Genomic DNA, 23,631 nt, shown 5'->3' with positions numbered 1-23,631 from the left:
TATATATATAGACTCAAACGCAAAGACTCCATGGGTACAGAAAGTCTTCCGTCTTAATCTGACAGTCTGTGTCACATGCGTCTAGGCCGGGAGGTTAATCAGGTGCAGGTGATGAAGATGCGGAAGCGGTCATAAGCTCATAATAGTAATTGAAAAGTGCTAGTTGCACAGTATACCTCCAATCAAGGTGTCAGCTGTACAGTAGTTGAATGTAAACAGCTTTTAGTCCAATGGCAAGTATATATATATAGACTGATCAGACGCAAAGACTTGATGGGTACAGAAAGTCTTCCCTCTTAATCTGACAGTCCGTGTCGCATGCATATAGGCCGGGAGGTTAATTAGGTGCGGGTGATGAAGATGCGGAAGCGGTCATAATAGTAATTGAAAAGTGCTACTAGTTGCACAGTATACCCTAATCAAGGTGTCAGCTGTACACTAGTTGAATGTAAACAGCTCTTAGTCCAATGGCAAGTACTATATATATATAGACTCAGACGCAAAGACTTGATGGGTACAGAAAGTGTTCCGTCTTAATCTCACAGTCTGTGTCACATGCATCTAGGCCGGGAGGTTAACGAGGTGCAGGCGATGAAGATGATAGCAATTGAAAAGTGCTAGTTGCAGAGTATACCTCCAATCAAGGGGTCAGCTGCACGGAGGCGGCTCCTCTACCGTGCCTCTGAGCACGGCACGTCTGCCGTGCCTTCTTCGACGCTTGCGGATGCATTGATATGAAATTTACTAACAACTAATCAGCTCAGCCAACTGTTAGATGTACACACGCCTGAACTAATTAACTATGCTCTTGTCTTGAAAAAAATTATGCTCAGCCAACAGTTAACTACAATCTGTTTGTAAATATAAGACAGAGATTTCAATATAGACTACATACAAATATATATAAACATATTTTAGAGTGTAGATTCATTCATTTTGCTTCGTATATAGTCTATATTGGAATATTTAAAAAGACTTATAGTATTTAGGAACGGAGGGAGTATAATTAATACATGACCAATACTATAAAATGAAAATGATCTAGGCATGCACTGAGCCCTTAGCGAGGATCGCCACGCTGGATCCCTCCGTGGTCAAGAACCGTTCTAAATCCCTTTTCGGCCTCCATCATCTTCACGAACGCCCTCATCGAGCAAGGGATTCCTACATCATGTGATGTTTAACTATAGTTAAGTACGACCAATGAACATGCAATTTTTGTAGGGTTGCAAGCGGACGGCGTCCGCATGTCTACGACCGTCCACGAAGCAAAAATGCACTAATCTTTGTTTCTTTAATAACCGCGCCAGATTAGTTTTGTTATGTTCTTGGACTGTCGCGGACTTGCGGACATCGTCTGCTTACATCTCTACCATGGATGGACGTACCACTGTAGTTGGGCACGGTAGAGATGCAAGCAGACGGTGTCCGCATGTCCGCAATGGTCCATGAACAGAAAATAAACAAACTAACATGGTTATTAAAATAATAAAAATTAGTGCATTTTTTTCCTTCGTGGGCGGTCCCTGGACGAAGAGATCTAATGGGCGATCCTCACTCTGATGACCCAATGCACGGCTGGGCTGATTAGTTTTGGCTAGTTTCTGGCCCATTCCAATGCGCCCGCGAGCGTCCGAAGAAGGCACGGCAGCCGTGCCGTGCTCAAAGGCACGGTAGAGGATCCGGCTCCCAGCTGCACATTAGTTGAATGTAAACAGCTCTTAGAACATCTCCAACAGGCGCCTAAAAAGAGCTTCGCGCATTAAAAATTAGTTTTTTGGGCGCTCGACAGCTTCAGTAGATGCTGTAGCGTTAAAAAGTTTTGGACGCGCGCTGAAAAAAGCTATCGCGCGCAGCATATTTTGAGCTTCAGATTACGCGTGTGCACATAATTTGCACTGTCTGCTTTTTAAGCGCATGTCTTTGGGCGTCTGCTAAAGCAATGTCGGTTCCGACACACTAAAAGCGATAAAGTGTCGCGCTATAATTTTTATTGGGCGCGAGATTTTTGTGCCGCCGTTGAAGATATTCTTAGTCCAATGGCAAGTGGAGAGTGCACCGGGCGATGGTTGGCGAAAGTCACCGAAGCTAAAACAGAGAAGAAGATGAGCACGTAAACGCGCGAGAGAGCTGGTCCAGTGCCGGAGCATAGATATAGTACATACATATTGATTGGCCAACAGGTCGTCCTCATCCTCTCTCACAAAGCGCACATGGACTCCATGGATCGTCCCTAACAGGTTTGCGTTTCTTCTTCCTGCTGCTCCGTTATTTTTCATGGATATCCTTCTCTGAACATGCGTGTGCATCCCAGATCGATGTAGCAAGATTTTTCTTGTGAATTGTTTTTTCTGCGGCAGGGGATTTCTCTGCCTAGCTATATTTTCGGAGTTGAACCGTATATATTTCCGGATTAGGATCAAATATACGTTCCTTCTCCCTAGCTATATAATTAATTAATGTGTTCCATACTCCCTTCGTATCAAAATATAGGATTTTTTTGACACAATGACAATGTCAAAAAACGTCTTATATTTGGCACAGAGGGAGTATATACGTAGGAGGATGATGAATAATATTTAGCTAGGATTGCCTGGTAGTAGCTAGGATGATGATCCCGTGTGCGGAAGAAAGAAGGGCAACTCGCATAATCCATCATAGACGTACTGTTTCTGTACTGAATGAGCTAAATAACCTCGAATGATTATCGAACTGTTTCTGTGAATATATTTATTAGTGAAATTTGTGATCAAAAAGTTGTGAGTCTATCTACGCTACAGGCTCCAAAACGACTAGGTGCCCTTAGGCTGGTCGTAATGAGAGTATCATATCTAGTATCATGCATGCCAACTAGGCAGTTTTGATGAGATGGCATAGGATTAAATGAAGTAAGAGATGGTTGAGTATTATATTATGATACCGTATCATAATAAATGCTATATTATTATGTGTCATGCATGGCAATAAATAAAGACATTTATGATACTATGCATTAGGAAGGTAGTATCATACACTAGTATCATATGCATGAATGCATGATACTAACTTATGATACTACCCATCACAACCAGCCTTAGACGTAGTGATTGCTCAGATTTTGCACGTGAAGGAAATTTGCGGGCCAATTGCGGAGACAGCGGGCGTCTTCGGAGGTGGCCTCCTCCGCAGGTGTTGCGAGATCCAGGAGGTGGTCCGACCAGAGTTTTTATTGTCGGTTTGCATTTTTTTTCGCCCCTGTCCGCGATGGCCGAATTTCGGCCATTTAAAAAATTTCAGCAAAATCTCGAACGAAATTGCTCAAACAAAATTTGAATTTTGAACAAATTTTGACCGAAATTAAGACAAAGTTTGGCCGAAATTTTTAACCAAAATTTGAAATCAAGCAGAGAAAAGGTATAGCGGCCCTCCATGCTGCTGCCATCGCCCCTGCTCCTGCCTCCGTTGAACTGGTCGGCTCGTGCACCGCCAGCTCCTCTGCCACAATCTTGGAGAAGCAACGTAGAGGAAGTGGATGGGTGGAGGCATGGAGCCGTGGAGGAGAGCAGGAGGCTAGTGATGGGTGGAGGGGTGGAGCCGTGGAGGAGAAGTGCCTTGTTCGGACGGTCGGAGAAGCTGGGTTCGCGTGTGATGTGCCCAGCGCAGCGGCGGCGGCGCACATAGGAGGACGGAGGAAAATGAAAATTTTACGGTTAAGTCGCTCTGTTCGTGGTTTTGTCTCACCCAAACAGTACACACAATGCTTTAGAAGTTGGGCCGGGTCAGAAATTTCAAAACGGAACATATTTTTTTGGCCCCGAAAGGGACATATGACGGGCCCAGGTGAGATAGCCGAAATTCGGCCGAAAATTATTTTTTTGACCGAAAATCAAATTTCTGGGTCCGACATGGCAGAAGATGATTCCTCGTCGGAGGACGGCTCTTCCCGGCGGTTCGTACTGCGGCCGACGTCGGGCGGGATGCCAGCCCCAGCCCAGAGAGGGTGCTGGCCGCTGTCGTTGTCCCAGGGTGGTACCCTGCCTCGCACGGAACCTACTCGACGTCGGGCCTCCTTGGTCGTTCGTCCTGAGCCGGTGAGGGGCAACACCTCCGGGCAGACCGCTGGCAGGATTTGGAAGCGTAGGCGCCCTCTATCGTCGTTCATGGTGCCGGGGCCTGCCTCCCACCCAATCTAGCAGGCGTCTGCTATAACCGGAGAAAGGTGGAGGCGGCGGAGCAGAGGGTGGACCCTGGTGGCGTACGTCTCCGACACGCGTAGACATGTGCCCTTCCTGGCGCTGGAGGGGCACTTATCGGTGCACCGTTGCTGGCCGACATATCTCCAATTGGTGTCTAACACCGGGAACTGGTGGCTGACCAAGGCCCGTAGGATGGTCTGGACTTGTCGCTGAGGTTCAGTCCCTGGAATCGACAGCTGCAAGCGACGAGACGCAACTTACGTTACCATATCCATCTGGAGGTGATTGGAGTGCCATTGGTCGACGTCGGCCCTGGGTGGAAAGGCTGGGTACGGAGACCGCAAGCCGGGCGAACTTGGGCCGTTTCTGGCGTGGACGGATGACCCTTGCCGCGGTACCGAGCGACAAGAAGTTGTGGCGCTGCACTTCGGCGACGAGGACGACGAACTTCTCATTCCGTCGGAGGCGCTGATCCCGCAGGGGGTCTCCCTGCTCGATTTCAACGCCATGGTCCGCATGACGGTGTGCACGGACCGATCCTCTGTCGAAAATGGCCGTGGTGATGACAACGATAGCGGGGCCAACCTGGGTTGAGGGCCATCGGCGCGGGGGGCCTCTCCAACTCCGTTTCGCGTGCTCGCGTGGCGTTCCGGACTCCGGCGAGGTTCTTCCTTCCCGCAAGTGGAGGGGGGGAGCCAGGTGTGGCGCTAGCCCAAACCACGGCCGTGCGGCCTTGGCCGTCTCCTCGTGGTGGCGTGGCATTGGTAGGCTCCGCTGTCGAGTCCGTCCAAGCCGGGCAAAGTGCTGCTATGCACGAGCATCAGCAGTGTGTAGAGGCGATCATGCCTCTAACGTGGGCCCCGTATGCATTGCCTCTAATTTTGCTGAAATTACCGCAGTGTATGGAGACCCCCAGCTGCCTCCAAGGTGGACCCACCAAGAAATAGAAAAATCCCATGCACAGCCATGCTGCTGCGTCCCTTGTCTCCCTCCTGTGTTATTTATGGGCTGACAATTGGGCTAGCCTAATTTATTTATTCACTGGAGGCAGACTGGAGGCAGCCTAACGTAAGAGGCGTCGCTGGATATAAAGTACAGCCACACAAAAACTAGCACAGCTTGTATGGTTGGGGTAGTTGTTGATAGGGAATGGGAGTATATAAAAATGGAGGGAGTACATAAGGCTGGTCATAGTGGGGAGTAACTTATATTAGTGTCATGCATGACGCTAGTCTAAGTTAATACCTTTATAGTGCAAAGTATCTTAGTAGTAGTGCCATAGATTGTTTTATTTATTGTTTTATAGACTCATTTTACCTCGGAAAACGCTATGTTATAATATATTATGTTACTCCAAACAACTTTTTTTTTATTAAATACTTGCCACTAAGCAAAATTGTCTTGATGTGTGTTAAGCTATTACCTAAGTTACCCCCACTATGGCTAGCCTAATTGACTTAGGGGCATGGGAATTAAGAAGGGAGGGGGAAGGGGAATTAAGCTTAGTCATAGTGAGAGTAACTTAGCTAGTAACGTATCGCTTTTCAAGAAATTTTGCTTACGTGGCAAGTAAGAGTTGCAATCGCGGACTTCGCAGACATGCCTCACCAACTTCGGGCAGGTTCTTTGAACGGCTATTATCCTTGTCTTTTGGTGCATTTGGTGGCACCGGAATGATGTGGTCTTCAATGGGGCCGTGCCGAAAGTGGACGACATTAAGACGAAGATCAACGACGAGTATGAGAGATGGCGTCTAGCTAGGTTGTGCTGCAGCGATGTTTCTGGCTTTCCGGAGCCGTTGCCGCTTTGGTTTCAGGTAGGACATTAGGCTTTTTATGGGGCTGGAGGACTTGTCACCTCTTGTTGGCAGCAGTACTTGCTCCTCCGGCAGCGCCTCTTGGCAATACACCTCCAAAGGTGTATTCTCAGGGTATATGATTAATACACCTCCCGGGGTGTATTCTCGAAAAAATACATTACCACCCACTTTGGGGATCTTATTAGTTGGCAATGGAATCTGGCTCCCACCGAGGGAGACGTTTTGAAAAATATGTATAAAATATAAATGCAGAGAAAATACATCGAACTACCATTGTGCCCACGCTCTATCGTGCATATACTATTTGGGTTATAACTATAACTAGTTAACCACAACATAGAGTTAGTTAAACGGATTTGGTAGTCTAAAAGTTTTCAAAAATCATGATAAAAATAACTGGAGCATCGTGAAGATAATGTAAGATGGTCCAACAAAGCATTTTTTTTCAAATATAACTTTATGTACCTTCGGCAAACGAATGAATTAATAAGTAAGTAAATAAATAATGAGTGATATAGTTCAAATATATGCCGCCATGAGTTGAATTGTTTCCTTTTTCCATTGTGGTTATACAAAGTTGTATTTTCGAGTCACACCATTGGTCAACTTACACTAAATATTGTCATTATGTACCAACAACAGGTTTATAATTTTGGAAATCTTTTACATCGTATTGTAGTTTGGCTACATACTGAAGTTTTTCTAACTAGGACTATAATTTAAAGAATCATTTTGCATATATTTTTAATGCAGGTGACTGACATCAATGTGAATAGTTGTTCTAGTTTGTACTTGGCGAGACACAAACAGGGTTGCAGAGCTAAGTTTTCAGTAGGTACGCCATTAATTTCTTGTGAAATACTCGCAAGTTTAGTTGTATTCCATAATTATTTTTGGCAAATTAATCAACTAATTGCAATCTGAAATTTATTATGTTTGGCATTCTTTTTTTCCTCACTGTGATTTCTTCCCTATTAGGCGTTCCTCGAAACAGGATTTCGCCCTGCTTTATAAATAAAACCACACAGCCAAACCAACACATAGTGATGAGAGAACCCTCATACAAAGCAGATCAACGATAAAAAAAATAAAAACAGGAGTAGACACACCCCTCCAAGAAACCCCCTAGGCAAGCGACAAGGTGTCACCAACACGCCTCCTCGGGAAAGCACCGGATCTCGTTGCACCACACACACCAACTTATCGCCGGAGAGGACCGCATGTCCTCTCGCTCCGGGCCATGGAGCGCCGATCGTGCCAGTCGACAACAAGGTTCGAGCATGGTGACAACTAAGTCACATGTAAAAGATAGAAGACCACCGAACACCAGGGCCTAAGAAGCTTTGAGTCAGGATATGCGCTTGACCGCTGATGTCGACTTGCCGCGAGAACCGAGTACCGGATCTCCACGACACCCCCCCCCCCCCCAAGGATAACGACACCAAACGCCGCTATCGTTGAGACCGAAGTGGTCAAGGGTTTTCACCCCGAGCTCTCGTGCTTGGAGGTTACCACAATGCTCTAAAGAGTCACAACACCGACATGCATCACCCCAGCTAGCGCCGAAGCGCTGGAATTTCGCCCGAAATCATCTCCGCCACACCATAGTACATGGTCCGCCTGTCGACACCAAAACAGACCTCCAGAACACAATCTGGGAGCCGCCACTTTCGAAACACCACCAGCACCAGGATCCCCTGCCGCCAACTCCTCGCTGCCCACACAGCCAAAAGGGACAAGCCATCACCATCGCAGTGTCGTTCGCCGAAGAGCCACATGCATGATCCACCTTCCGGAGCTGCCGCCCTGGCATCCACGAGTTCGCAAGACGGCGGCAAATTCGACCACATCGAGCTCACCTACGCAGATGGAGCATCCCGACACCAAATTCAGACCCGCCTAGCCCGGATCTAGGCCGCACGGACATGACAGAGGGGCAAGCATGGCAGCAGCCGCAAGCGGCCACCGCGCACAGCCAGCAGAGCCAGACCTGGCCCGCAGGGCAGGCTCCCGACCTATGCCCGCGCTGGCCCGAGTCAAGTAACCCTGCCGTGCCGCACTAGGGAAGAGGCAGCGCCATCTTCCCAGCCGCACGCTGCCGGCAAAACTTGCCATCGACAGCGTCCTGACCGAAGCCCAGTCGACCCAGATCCGAGGCGCCACCGACATGCAGACACGGGCGCTGCGACCACTGAGGCCCTGTTTGGTTCATAAGTCCTAAGACTTTTTTTAGGGAATGTTTGTTTACAGGGACTTATTGGTGTAGGGACTTACATGGATGCTTGTTTACATGGGAATTATAGGGACTTGTGGGCATTCTTTCATAAGTCACAAATGCCCACTTTAAGTCCCTATAAGTCCCTCCTGTTTGGTTTATCCCAACCTGTTTGGTTTCTGGGACTAAACATGGACTAAAAGACCATGTTACAACTAAAAGTCACAAAAAGACTCTCCTTGAGGGTCTTCTTTCATAAGTCCCAAATGCCCACTTTAAGTCCCTATAAGTTCCTCCTGTTTGGTTTAGATGGGACTAAAAGGGACTTTACACCAATAAGTCCCTGTAAACAAACATCCCCTGATTCCCCCGTCGCCAGCTGAAGCCATCCGTGACCGCCTCCAATCCCCCCACCGAGATGAGCTCCCACCAAGTTGCCAGAATGAGAGAAACCAACGTGCGTCTCCCTGCCCTCCTCGGAAGCCGCAGGCTTTTCCGCCGGCCTGCTCTGGCGACAGCGAGGGGGAGGAAGGTGGGGGAGGTGGAAGAGCTATGGTTGGGGTCGTCACCCGTGTCGTCCCAGCGGGAGCGACGCGGGGGCAGGCCGAAGTGTTTCGTCCTCTTAGGCGTTTTTAATGATTGGGGAAGAATCCAATAAGGTGATCTGCAATCCAAGCTTTTTCACCATTGCTTTAAACAAAATTAACTAGGAATCCAAGAGTCAATAAATAGAATGTACCACATTAGTAGGATCTACGTGCGTAAATCTTTGAAAACAAGTTCTATTTCTCGGCCTTAACACCATCCAAAGTAAGCAAGCTATTCCTACCAAACCACAACTCCATCTTTGCAAGAGTAGCTACAAAGCCAATTCTTGCATAAAACATATAGGGATGAAGGACGACCCCTTTTCCGAGAGCACTCCCCATCACACTACAAAGATTTGGGCCAAAGGACACAAGAAAACCAAGTGATCAATTTTCTATTTATCACCATGCATGGCATTCCCACTCTTTAGCCCCTTCAAACCTTTTTCAGATGGTTATAATTAGATTTAGTAGAATTCTATTCTTGTCATTTAATAAAATAAAAGCCTTGAACTTTCGAGGAGTCCTCATCCTCCAGAATAAAATTAGGTGTGTGATCAAATAGGTGTAAAGGGATTTAACTGAAAAGTCACTTTTTTGTCAGGATCCAACTAACTTTATGAGGTTCTTCACACAAAACAACATGACTGCACATATCTAACAAGTGTTCCACGTCTGTATAGTTTCCTGATGAGGGCACTTTTTAAACCTAATTTGACTAACACCCAAATAAAACACTTTAGTTGCTGTCACATTCCGACTTAAAAGCATCAATGTACAACTTTGGGAAGGTTTGACAGGGAGGCTTATCCCCTAGACAAGTATATTTCCAAAACCTAGTTGTGCGCCCATCCCCCTTCACTTTTATACACCAACTGTGGAATATTTCTTTTAAGAAAAAATAGCCAAGTGAACTAGAGAAGGTAAATATTGAGCCATACTCTGTGTCCTAATACTTGGCTCTAATCATATTCTGCCATTCACTTTCTTTACTTTCTATCTTCCAAGTACATTTACATAAAAGACTAAAATTCTCAATCGCAATACTTATCACACCCAAATATGGTTGATCTTTGGGTCGACTAACATCCTCCCAACAAAGTAAATGATATTTCTTGACCCCATATCTTTCAAGCCATAAAAAGAGCACAAAAGTAATCTAAAAAAACTCCACACTTTTTGGTAATCCAAAAAAGGAAAACATAAAACTAGTCACATTAGTCAGAACTGTTTTAGTTTAAAAACGAAAAAACTAACGCCCACACGTGTGACATCTTGCACATTGCCCACACGCCTTCTTTAACACTCATTTTGCCACATGTGAACAGATGACATCAGCAGAAATCTTTTTGGTTTTTGGATTTAAAATGTTTTATCTCCTAATTAAAAAAGTCGAATTAAAAATCCGTTTTCACCATTAAATCCGTCTTCACGAGATCTTCAAAACTAAACCCCATGTTGATATATTTTGATGAACTTTTTTTTACCCAGAAGTTGCCATGATGTTTACACTGTACTTGCCATAGTGCTTAAACTAAAGTTGCCATGTGGCAATTTCAGTTTGTAGAGCATGACAATTTTAGTTTTTTGATGATGGCAACTGTAATACTTTGACCATGAAAAATATTTTTTTATGAACCATGGCAATTTTAAGTGCATGTATCATGGCAATATTAGTTTATGATTCATGACAAGTCTAGTTTCTTAATTTCCTGTTTTATAAATGTCAAGATTTACTTTTAAATGTAGAAGAAAATAGTTGAAATATATCATGGCAACTTCAGTGTAAACACCATGGCAATTCATGTGCAATAGACATGGCAACTTTTAACCGAAAAAAAATCGTCGAAATATATTGATATAAGATCTAGTTTCGAATATCTCATCGTGAGAGATTTAATGGTGAAAACGGATCTTCAATCAGATTTTTTGTTTAAGAGATAAAACATTTAAAAACAGGAAATCCAAAAAGATTCCCACATGCATGCATGCGGTGACGTGGTGCAGTATGTGTACTAAAGGGTGTGTGGGCGGGTTTCGCTCTCACCACACGTGTGGGCGTTAGCGTTGTCCTTTAAAAAAGAGTCAATTACACAACTTTATTGCTTGAACTTGTGGTATATATATAAGTGATTCAAGAACTTGGTTTGACAGTGCGAATACGATACTGTATACGCCTGCAGCTCTGACTTAGCGTTACAACATGGCCAGGAGCCCATTTTCAAGGGCCGAAAGGGTTGGGCTGGGCGTGTGCCCTGCTTATTTTGTGAAAAGTCTGTGATATATTTTTCTCTCTCACAAAAAGTACAGAAAAGAAAATGGTCCGCCAGAGGTTTGAACTGGCGACATTTAGGCAGACTTCTTGTCACTTAAGTCCCTCTGTTTCAAAATATAGTGCTTCCTCTATTTCTGTGTTTTAACTTTGACCATAAATTTAACCAATGAGACCGACTGCTGCGGGAGCAAAAGTTATATCAGTAAATTCATATTCAAAAGAAGTTTTCAATTATATAATTTTTTCTTCCGCCGCAGTCGGTCTCGTTGGTTAAATTTATGATCAAAGTTGGACCTTGGAAAGCGCGGGTGCACTATATTTTGTAATGGAGGGAGTATATTTTGACTAAACAATTTTAATTCCAAAATCAGTGCATGAATGGTCACTCGAATCAGGAACCTCATAAGGTTAAATAAGTGCCTGGACATTCCACCGTAACTAACAAGGCAACTTATTTTCATGTAAATTACACTTTATGAATATAACACAACATGATCATGTGACTAAACTGAATTGCCGTCAGCGCAACCATTTTCAACATATTAATTTTTTGCATTTTTTGAATTTTGTAAAAATTATGTAAACTATAATCATGTGTTATAAATAATATACATATAAATAAAATAAGCTACATTGAAAATGTTCATACAACATCAAAACATACCCACGTACTAATTTGACAAAAATCCATATAATTAAATTTTATGACTATATAACACAAAAGGATTGTGTGTCTAAACTGAACTGTAGTCAGTGCGGAAAATTTCAACAACGTTTTTTTTGCATTTTAAATTTTTGTAAATTATAATGATGCGTTAAAAATAATGTACATATAAATAAAATAAATTACATTAAAAATGTTCATCTAATATCAAAACATATGCAAGTACTAAATTTAACAAAAACCCATATAATTAACTTTTGAATTTAAGAAACTGTGATTTAGAACGTGATCACATTTTAAGAAAATATTAAAATACTTTTAGATTTTTTTATATATTTAAGTAAACTCGTAAATATGTTAATTTGTTTCCTGATTTTTAATATCATATTCATGTAGTATATAAAAGTGATAATGGTTTAAGAAAATTTTAGGTTATTTTAAAAGATTTCATGTGTTTAAATAAATTTTGTGTGTTTACTAAAAAGTTACATATTTCTAACTAAAATTAAATATAAAATATGTATGAAAAATAAATACGAGCCTAATGCGCCATTGGATTGCAGATTATGATTGAGTGCTATTTAAATCATATAAACATTTTTATAATTCTTAAATATTTTAAATTGTATGAATATGTTTTAAAATAACACATGAATTCTCTTTAGAAAAAAAATAACACCGAGCAGGCTCACCTAGTCAACGCAACAGGCGTATACAAAACCATATTTTCATCGCCAAGCCAAGTTTTTGAACCACTTATATGTACACCACAAGTTCTAGCACTAAACTGATCATTTATGCCAAATTCTAGCACCGATGGTGTAATTGACTCTTTAAAAAATTGAAACGGGAAAGAGTCCAAAATGACCTGAGCTGCTATTCCATTAATATCACCGAGGTATAACTAGCATGAGGACCTAAAAGACAAAACAAATTACAACTTGGTCCTACCAAATTACAAGAAGGACCAGAAAAAAGATAACAAGAAATGCAATGTGTCCCTTCTTCTTCCTATGATCTTCGCCTACACGCAAGAACCAAGAACATGGCCACCGGGGACGGAACCTCTTGGGGAAATGCTCTCGCCGCTACGCTTTCCTGCAACTCATGTCGAACTCTCGCTGCTGAAGACGACTTGCCTTCGAAGCGGCACTCTGGCCCTGGAGGTAATGAAGGAGATGGCGCAAAGGCGCCAGCGCTCCCAGTGGTCACCTTCGTCCAGGAGAGTCCGGGGGGGGGGGGGGGGGGGGCAATGAATTGGTCTGTCACAAGAGCCATGGAGGATGAGCTCGAGAATATGCTGCCAACCTCGGCATTCATACCTCCCCGTCTATTCTCCATAGACCTAGCACATTGCTCTCCAAATCCTCCACACCCCCCGTCCCCGCCCCAAAGTAGTGGAAGAATTGTTCATGAAATTACTTGGAGCACCTTGCGGGGAGGCTTGGAGCATGGAATTTCATTGACAACTACAGATTAGGTGCCACACCTAGTTAATCCTAACCAAATATGCCTCCTTGGCTAAAGAAGCCAAAGTTTTAGTTATATGACATGCCTCCTCCTCTAGGACTGGCCATCATCTGCTGTTGTGGAGGCAAAAAACACCATCATTACCCAGCTAGTTGGCTCTCCACGCGCATGCGCTCACTTACCCTGCCCGCTGTGAATCCTCATATGCGACCACATTCTAGTCGCGACGCCACGCCATGACTGCTTGACCGTTAATCGATCGGACGTAGAGGGATGAGATGGATTGCCACCACCGCCTCCCACCTTAGGCCACTCCTCCTCCTACGCGGGACGAAATAAGTTAAACTGTACCGTGTGTACTGTAACGGGTGTGTGTACTGTGTAGTTCCATGTATATAGGATCTGTAACGCCCTAGCCTGCACGCCTATTCTCTTGGGCGCCTCTCTCCCTCTCACCTGTATATTAGGCAACCCCATGTAACAGATTCAATTCAAGGACAGAACAATTCTCTCCAACTTGGTATCAGTTGCCAGGACCTACCATGTCCGACACCCACTCCTCCTCCTCCGCTGCCATGGGCTCCGCCACCTCGCCGGGCACCAACTCCTCGACGGCACCGGCCGCCGGCTCCTCCGAGGCTACCTTTTCTGCCACCACACCGCCGTTCCTCTTCGGTACAAACCCTCCTCACTTCAGTGGCAGCACCAGCGCCGCCGGATCTCACTTTGCTCCTCTCATTGCCTCCTCCTCCCCGGCACCCACTCCTCGCACCTCCATCTTCCAGGACCACATCACAAACCACATCAAGTCTCTCCTCAATCCTGCCGATCACAATTACCACAAGTGGAAATCCTTCTTCCTCATGGTGCTCATCCGCTATGGTGTCTCCTTCCTCATCGACCACCCTCCTCCTCCCAATGCCACCACCCAATATCTCGAGCTAGATGCCCATGTTGCTCTCTAGATCTACGCAACTCTTGCGGATCCTATGGTGGACCACGTCGTCGGAGCCACCTCCACTTATGGCCTCTGCAAGAAGATCAAAGATTAGTTCCTCGCAAACTATGCCACTCGCTTCATGATCCTCTACCGGCAGTACCGGAACCTCAAGAAGGTGACCTCTCGGTCGCTGAGTATGCGCGCCGCATGAAACAACTCACTGATGCCCTTGCTGATATCGAGCACGCTGTCATCGAGGTCGATCTCCGCACCCAGTTCCTCCATGGCCTCGACAAGCGTCTTGACACCATCTGTGTTGTCCTCAGCGATCAGGAGATCCCCTTCGACACTGTCCTCTCCCGTGTCATCCTCGCCGAAGAATCCCAGGCTCAGCACGCCGCCGAGGAGAGCGCCCTGGCGTTCGCTCTCTCCGGCGGTGACTGCGGCCAGAGCAGCGGCTCCGGCTCGGGCGCGCGCGGCTCGGGCGTCCGCGCCGGTGAGCGCCTACCCGACCGCTCCCAGGGTCCTCCTCAGCAGCAACCTCCCAACCCTGGCCGCGGTAACCGTGCCTCCGATGGCGGTGGACGTGGTCGCAGCCGTGGCCATGGCCGTGGCGACAACCATGGCCGGGGCTAGCCCTCTCAGCTCCCGCTGCCCCCCTTCACCGGCTACTTCACGCCCTACGGCATGGCGCTTCCCTCTCCACGATCGGTTTGGGTGCCACCGAACGCCGCTGGTGTCCTCGGTCCGCGCCCCGGCTCCCACGCTCACGCCTACCCCGTGTATCAGGCCGCTCCTCCTCCACCACCAGCGGTGTACCGGCAGCAGCCGCCATCTTGGGAACATCTCACCATGCTCAACGCCGCCTACAGCAACGGCGGGTTCCCCTCCAACCCCGCCCCGGAGTGGTACCTCGATAGTGGCGCGTCCTCTCACGTAACAGGCAACCAAGGTAACTTGACTAAGTTTAGTTCTTCGTTACAGCATGTTCCATCTCGCATAGTCGTTGGCAATGGTCATCACTTACCTGTCACAACCACTGGTTCCACCACTCTCTCTCCCTCTGACTTTCGTCTCACTGATATACTCGTTTCACCACATGTCGTCACTAGCCTCATTTCTGATCGTCGCTTTACTAAAGATAACTCTTGTTCCATTGAGTTTTACCCCTATGGTTTTCTTGTGAACGATCTTCGCACCCGGAGGGTTCTCATGATCTCTGTTAGCCATGGCGATCTGTACCCCTTCATTGGCAATAAACCGACCCTGGCGTCTACTCTCCTCGCCGCCACCTCTTCACCGGATTTGTGGCATCGTCGCCTTGGGCATCCCAGTGCCCAAACCCTAGCTACCTTGTCTAAGGATTTTCTCCATGATTGTAATAAGCCCACTCACACGCCCTGTAGTGCGTGTCAGCTCGGTTGGCAACCTCGCCTCCCCTTCTCCTCTTCCACTAGTAAAACCTATGCACCGTTCGATTTGATTCATTGTGATCTGTGGACATCTCCGGTTGTAAGTTTTTCGGGCTTTCAATACTATTTGGTTGTTTTAAATGACTTCACCCACTACCCCTGGACATTTCCAATGCGTGCCAAGTCGGACACCTCAACCATACTACAACGTTTTTTCACATACATTCACACCCAATTCAATGTAATCATCAAAGCAATGCAGTGTGACAATGCCAGCGAGTTCATCAACAATTCCCTTCTCTCCTTCTTCTCTTCCAACGGCGTCATCTTCCGCTTCTCGTGCCCACATACATCACCTCAAAATGCAAGGCCGAGCGCCTCATACGCACCACCAACGGCATCGTTCGTACCCTCCTCCAACAAGTCAATCTCACACCACCCTTCTGGGAGGAAGCCCTACACACTTCCACTTACCTCCTCAACCGACGACCATCCCGTGCCATCCACCCCCACACACCTTACTTCCTTCTTTTTGGCTCCCAACCCACGTACGATCACCTATGTGTTTTTGGATGCTTGTGTTTTTCCAACGCCTACTCCACCATGACCCACAAGCTCTCCCCTCGCTCCTCTCGGTGCGTCTTCTTAGGCTACCCTCTCGAGCACAAGGGGTACCGATGTTACGATCTCAACTCTCGCCGGGTTATCGTTTTCCGGCACGTCACATTTGATGAAACCATATTCGCATATGTACCGCCCACACCCTGGCCCTCATCTACCCCAGCCACAATGAATCCTGCCCCCTGATTCGGCCCCCCGCGGATCTCTCGGATCATGCGCTCACACCTACCTCGGATGGGGCTAGCGCGTCCCCAGGATCCCCTGTCACCACCTCTGGGTACCACCATCCCACTTCCACGACCGCGTCGTCCACGCGTTCGCCAATGATCGGCTCGCCCGGCTCTCACGGATCCCACGCTGATCGCCCTCGACTGCCCCACCCACCTCCCCCGGCTTCGACCAATCAGGTCCTCCCTCGCCCCCCGCGCCTGCTCCGTCTGGCCCGTGATCCACCTCACGGTCCACATCTGTCGGCCCTGCTTCCTTGGTCGGCCTACCCCACGTATCCGCCTCGCAGTCTGCGCCCTCCACTCCCCCTCCGCCACGTCTTCCGCGCCATGCAGCCCGGATCGAAACCCCACGCAACGCTCACCGCATGTCCACTCGTGCCAAAATCGGCTACTGTATGCCCTGGCATCTTTTTCTCGCTCATTCCACCTCTCCATCCCCCTCACCCATACCCGCAACATACAATCTACCCTTAAAGACCCCAATTGGCTCCACGCTATGCAAGATGAATTTCATGCTCTAACGACTAACTCTACTTGGTCTTTGGTGCCTAAGCCTGCAGGAGCCAATATTGTCATCGTGGATTTTTCGGCACAAATTTAACGCCGATGGTACTTTGGCCCGTTACAAGGCACGATGGGTTGTCCGGGGTTTCACTCAATGTGAGGGTGTTGATTATGACGAGGCGTTCAGTCTAGTGCTTAAACCAGCAACTACTCGAGTGGTTCTCAGTCTGGCCACCTCACATTCATGGCCCATCCACCAACTCGATGTCAAAAATGCTTTCCTCCATGGTGCTCTCAAGGAAACGGTCTATTGCTCTCAACCAGCCGGGTTTGTGGATTCCACTCGTCCAGACCATGTGTGTCTCTTACACAAGTCACTATATGGTTTGAAGCAAGCTCCCCGCCAATGGTTCATTCGGTTCAAGACATTTTTGTTGTCGATTGGGTTTTCTGGTTCCAAGAGTGACTCTTCATTGTTCATTCTACACCGTGGCAACTCCATCGCTTACCTCTTGGTCTATGTTGATGATATCATCCTCACTGCCAACAATCCTGCCACGCTCCACACTATCATCACCTCTCTCAAGTCCGAATTCTCTATGACGGATCTCCGAGAGCTTCATCATTTCCTGGGCATCAACGTAACACCAAACAACTCTGGATTATTCTTATGACAGTAGCAATATGCCCTTGAGATACTTCAGCGTGCCAAGATGCTAAACTTCAAACCAGTATCCACTCCCATCGACACTATCGCTAAGGTTTCTCCTGGCGATGGCCACCCTCTGTCCAACCCAACGCTCTATCACAGCCTTGCTGGAGCACTTCAGTACCTTACACTCACATGGCCCGACATCTCCTACGCCGTGCAACAGGTGTGTTTGTTCATGCAAGACTCGCGCGACACCCACATGCATCTGATCAAGCGGATCCTCCGTTACTTGCGTGGTACTTCTCACTATGGCCTTTAGTTCTTCCGGTCATCTTCTTCGGATCTCGTGGCATATACCGACGCGGATTGGACTGGATGCCCGGACACCCGCAAGTCCACGTCCGGTTTCTGTGTTTATCTTGGCTCCAATCTAGTGGCCTGGTCCTCCAATCGGCAGCCAACAGTTTCCCGCTCAAGCACTGAAGCTGAGTACCGCGGCATCGCCAATTGTGTTGCTGAATCTTGTTGGCTTCGACAACTTCTCCACGAGCTCAAGTCTTCGCCGCCCCGAGCTACTATTGTCTATTGTGACAACATCAGTGCATCTTACCTGGCCAGCAATCCGGTACAGCACCAACACACGAAGCATATTGAGCTCGATCTTCATTTTGTCCGTGACAGGGTGGCTCTGGGCGAAGCCCGTGTCTTGCATGTACCCTCGAGCTCACAGTTTGCTGATCTGTTCACCAAAGGGTTGCCGTCTGCCTTGTTATACGAGTTTCGTTTCAACCTGAACGTCCTACCTAATGGAGTTCGGGTTGAGGGGGGAGTTAAACTGTACCGTGTGTGTGTACTGTAATGTGTGTGTGTACTGTGTAGTTCCATGTATATAGGATCTGTAACGCCCTGGCCTGCGTGCCTATTCTCTTGGGCACCTCTCTCCCTCTCACCTGTATATTAGGCAACCCCATGTAACAGATTCAATTCAAGGACAGAACAATTCTCTCCAACTAAATATCTATCAAACCCACTCTGTATTTAACCGTCGAAGGTGATACTAGATATTGCGAACACATAAGTGAGAATAGGAACATTGGCGTTCCTACTGAAGCCTTTTTAGATGTCATCAATGGCCGAGGCGCTTGGATGGGAGCCACACGTGTTGGGGCAACCCATCCGCTAAGGCCTGAACCAGACAAATCAAAATAAAGATCTAGCTCCACGCACAACCTTGATGAACAATCTACATCAACACATCCTCGATCGGGGCCACCGCGATCGTCGTAAACATCATTGAAGAAGGGACGGTATACGTCGCGCCTTGATCTGAAAATGAAATACAACTAGAATCAACCCGACCTATCGAAGGAGCATTTGGATATGTTGAGATATCCTCACGATCCTTGTATAGGCCTCGTTCGCCGTATATTCGCTAGAGTTGGCCACCACCCATCCCGAGAACTGTCGGAGGAGAGCGTCGCCTTTCACCATCACCTTCACCCATCCTCACAATTAACATATATATAACAGTGAAACACCTACAAGACTGCATGTATGCACTTAAGAATGGATAGATAACATTTCAAATGCATCGCAAGGATTGGTCTAGTAGCCGTTATATTTTTTTCGATGATCTAGGTCTATGTAAAAGCTTATTGAGGAAATTGGATAAAAATTTGAATATTAAGCAAACATATTTTTAACATCCTTTATAAACATAATATATCTTATATTATGCAAAAATAAAGTTCTGATTTTTTGATGCATTATATAACTTTTTCGGTGTTGTTTGTTTTCAGAACTGAATGGCGGAGGCTATACTGACCGTGGTGACCAAGATTGGGACAGTGGCTTTAAATAAAGGAGTCACGGCTGTGGTAGAGAAGTTGGCGACAAGGCTTGAAAGTCTGAAGGAATTGCCGGGCAAGATTAAACGAATTGAGAAAGAGTTGAGGATGATGAATAACACAATTCATGATTTCGGTACGACACATCTGAGCAACCATAGGAAGAAGGGTTGGATTGATGATGTGAGGAAGCTGGCCTACCGTGTGGAGGATGTAATTGACAAGTATTCGTATGAGGCCCTCAAGCTCAAGGAAGAGGGCTTCCTAAATAGGTACATGTTCAGAGGTACGCGACATGTAATTGTTTTCGGTAAGATTGCTGATGATGTGACAGAGATAGAGGAGGAGATCAAGCACATAAATGAACTGAAGAAAAGCTGGAGCGACGAACCTACACAAATAAAGCATGCAGAAATTGATCGGACGAGGTCCGGAAGCTGTTTTCCAGAGCTTACTAGTGATGATGATCTTGTGGGAATTGAAGAAAACAGGAGCAAGTTGACTGAATGGCTGACCAGCGATGAGAAAGAGAGCACAGTGATCACAGTTTCCGGTATGGGGGGCCTGGGGAAGACAACCCTTGTGAAGAACGTGTTTGATCGGGAGAAAGCCAACTTCCCTGATTTCAATGCTTGGATCATGGTCTCACAGACATATGATGTGGCTGATCTGCTGGGAACATTGCTCACCAAGATACGACGGCACACGCAGCAGCAGTCTGCGTTGCCTGCTACTGTGGACGGCAAAGCTGATGTCTTTGAGCTAACAGAGGCAATCAACAAGATACTCAAACACAGGAGATTCCTAGTCGTGCTTGATGATGTGTGGAAAACAGATGCATACACTCGGATGCGCAGTGCATTCCAAGGTGTCCAAGGAAGCCGTGTTATCATCTCAACACGGAAGGAAGATGTCGCGGCCCTTGCTCCGGTAAGACGTCGCCTGCTACTCCAGCCATTGGGGGCCGCCGAGTCTTTCAAGCTGTTCTGCTCCAGGACTTTCCGCGAAGACGGCGAGTGCCCTTCGGAGCTCCACACCGTGGCTACAGCCATGGTCGAGAGGTGCCATGGCCTGCCGCTAGCCATTGTGTCCGCCGGCGGCCTGCTATGCACGAAGCAACCAACGGAACCAGATGTACAAACGCCTACGGAGCGAGCTGCGGGAAACCGACCATGTCCGGGCTATACTTAACCTGAGCTACCATGACTTGCCGGGTGATCTGAGGAACTGCCTCCTGTACTGCAGCCTGTACCCTGAGGACTACCCATTGTCACGGGAGACCCTCGTGCGGATGTGGGTCGCCGAAGGGTTCGCGACACCGATAGAGCACAGCACAGCGGAAGAAGCAGCCGAGGAGAATCTCATGAACCTCATAGGCCGCAATATGCTGGAGGTTGTGGAGAGAGATGAGCTCTACAGGGTCACCAGCTGCAAGATGCATGACATTGTCCGAGACCTGGCTCTTGCTGTTGCTAAAGATGAGAAGTTCGGTTCCGCCAACGACCAGGGCGAAATGATGCACATGGATACAGAAGTTCGCCGGTTCTCAACATATGGTTGGACAGATGGCAACACAGCAGCTGCTGCGGGGGTGGAATTCCCACTACTTCGAACCATCATCTCGCTCTCCGCAGCTTCTTCCTCCACCAACATGATCTCCTCAATTCTCACTGGATCCAACTACCTCAGTGTTCTCGAGCTCCAAGACTCTGCAATCAACCAGCTGCCAGCAACCATCGGGAATCTGTTCAATCTCCGCTACATCGGCCTAAGGCGCACCAATGTTGAGTCCTTGCCGGACACTATAGGGAAGCTCTCCAACCTGGAGACACTAGACGTCAAGCAGACGAGAATACAGAAGCTACCTCCAGGAATTGTCAAGCTTGTGAAGCTGCGGCACCTCTTAGCTGACAGGTTTGCTGATGAGAAGCAGACGGAGTTCCGCTACTTCATCGGATTGGAAGCGCCTAAAATGATCTCCAAGCTGCTAGAATTGCAGACTCTTGAGACCGTCCATGCCAGCAAGGAGCTGGCACAGCAGCTGAAGAGGATGAACAAGCTGGATACTGTTTGGATTGACAACATCAATGCACACAACTGTGATGATATTTTCCATACCCTGTCAAGTATGCCCCTGCTCTCTAGCTTACTCCTCTGTGCATGTGATGAGAAGGAGGTACTTAGTTTCCAATACCTCAAGCCGACTTCCAAGAAGCTCCACAAGCTAATTGTCCGAGGCGGTTGGGCCCATGGGACACTCAACTGTCCGATATTTAGTAGCCATGGGAAGCATCTCCGGTATCTGGCTCTAAGTTGGTGTGATCTTGGGCTGGAAGACCCGCTGCAGCTGCTAGCATGTCTTGTGCCAGATCTCACTTATCTCAGTCTCAACAGGGTGAGCAGTGCAAGCACATTGGTTATATCTGAAGGGTGCTTTCCAAAGCTCAAGACGCTCGTCTTGAGGCGCATGCCTAATGTCCAGCAACTGGTGATTGAAGTGGGTGCCCTGCCGGGCATTGATGGGATCTACATCGTGTCTCTCTGGGGGCTCAGTATTGCCCCTCGCGGCATTGAATCCCTTAGATCCTTGACCAAGCTCTGGATGCTCAGTCTGCACAAGGACTTCAAGGCTAACTGGATCGCGGACAAGATGCACGGCAAGCTGCAGCACGTTCCAGAGCTCCGTACCTAGCAAGGAACGGCAGACTACCTCCATTGGTAATTTACATTATTGTCAGTGTTCATGCTTTGAGTTATTTGTAATAAGTTTTATGGTACTGTGATACTACAACAGCCCTTTTTGTTTGTTTGAGAAACTGCATCTTATCATGGATTGTTTGTTATTTGTGAGTGCAAGTCCTGAAAATTTCTGGCATTCCTTGCCATCAGGAATTTAAATGAGTGAATTAGTTTCATTATATAAGTTATCACTGCTTGGTTTTGCTTGACGTCTCGTAAAGACTGATTATATTTTTTTTTCGAGTCATATGGGGGGAACAAATCCCCACCGCTTGTTATTATACTCTCCAAAGCCGACGGGGCGCCGGGAACAGATGTTCATATAGGAGAATAGTTACATCATGAATCAGGGTGGACACGGTCCGGGCCAGTCCGGTCCCGGTCCGAGCCGACGTTTGGACCGGCCGCCGGCGGTTTGGGCTGGACCGGACCGAGTAGCATGACGGTCCTGATTTTAGGGACCGGGCCGGCGAGGACGAAGCCCAGGCCGAACTGAGCTGACTGGCCAACGACCACCGGCGGCGACTTACACGGGTGCAGCGGCGAGGTGTACGATGTGCACAGGTGCTGTGGCGAGGTGGGTGACATGCGCGAGTGCCGGTGTCGAGGTGGGCGACGTGCCGTGGCAAGTGCGTGGGCGCCGCGGTTCTAACGTGCACATGTTTGTTGATTAGCAGTTTTTCCGTTGTATGCAAGTAATCTATCGTGTGCATGAACCCTTGATTTCTCGTGTGCGGGCCTTGCGTGATTAGCGGATCAAATGGGACGTGGAGTTAATCGTCAAACGGTAACGTGATTTTTGGATCAAACCCTGTTTCTCTCGTACTTTCAGTTTTCTGTTTTACTGAGCAAAAGGAAACGGAACCATGGGATCGCGCGTGACGTGATTATAGGAAGTTGACGCTATAAAATCTAGCACATTCCAAAACAACACTTGCTGATTTGTTGGGTGAGAAACTCACGGCCCAGCGTTTCTCCCACGATGCAAAAATCACGGCCGAGCGTTTCATGAGTGCGTGCGTGCGTGCTCTATTGAAACTGTTGCCGTGATCGAGAACTCGCGAGAACGGCGGCAGTGCACGCACGGCATCGACGGCGAGCGGCGGAAAGAGGCTATGGGGCACGAAGAGGAGAACAAGGAAGGAGGGGGCAAGCTCGGGGACACGGTGGTTCACCCAGGGGCCGCGACGATGACTGCGTTTCTCGTTTTGCTCGGTCCGCTCGCGGGTTAAAGACCGGATCGGACCGACATTTTCTCGTACCTGATTTGGCAGACCGGACCGTCCAATTTATGTAGCGGGCCAGAACCGAGCGAGCCAAGACCGAGCGGGCCACGAGCGGGCCGAAAAGCCCGCTCAGTACATCCACCCTGAATCATGAAAGGAGGGGGGGGGGGGAGCGATTAAGAGTACATAGGCGAGGTCAAGCAGCAACCGCCCGAGCAAGGTCAAGGTCACTAATAGTTCTTGTAATCACCTCAC

General features: G+C 47.6%; 1 pseudogene; it reads left to right on the top strand.

The window, feature by feature from the left end:
• The first annotated feature begins 2,068 nt into the window (after positions 1-2,068).
• On the top strand, positions 2,069-22,103 carry LOC123184657 (disease resistance protein RPM1-like; annotated as a pseudogene).
• The last annotated feature ends 1,528 nt before the right edge of the window (positions 22,104-23,631 follow it).

This window comes from Triticum aestivum, chromosome 2A, assembly GCF_018294505.1.
Source record: "Triticum aestivum cultivar Chinese Spring chromosome 2A, IWGSC CS RefSeq v2.1, whole genome shotgun sequence".
In the NCBI taxonomy this organism is placed as follows: domain Eukaryota; kingdom Viridiplantae; phylum Streptophyta; class Magnoliopsida; order Poales; family Poaceae; genus Triticum; species Triticum aestivum.
The sequence above is the reverse complement of the archived record's forward strand: the minus strand, read 5'-3'. Positions and strand labels throughout refer to the sequence as shown.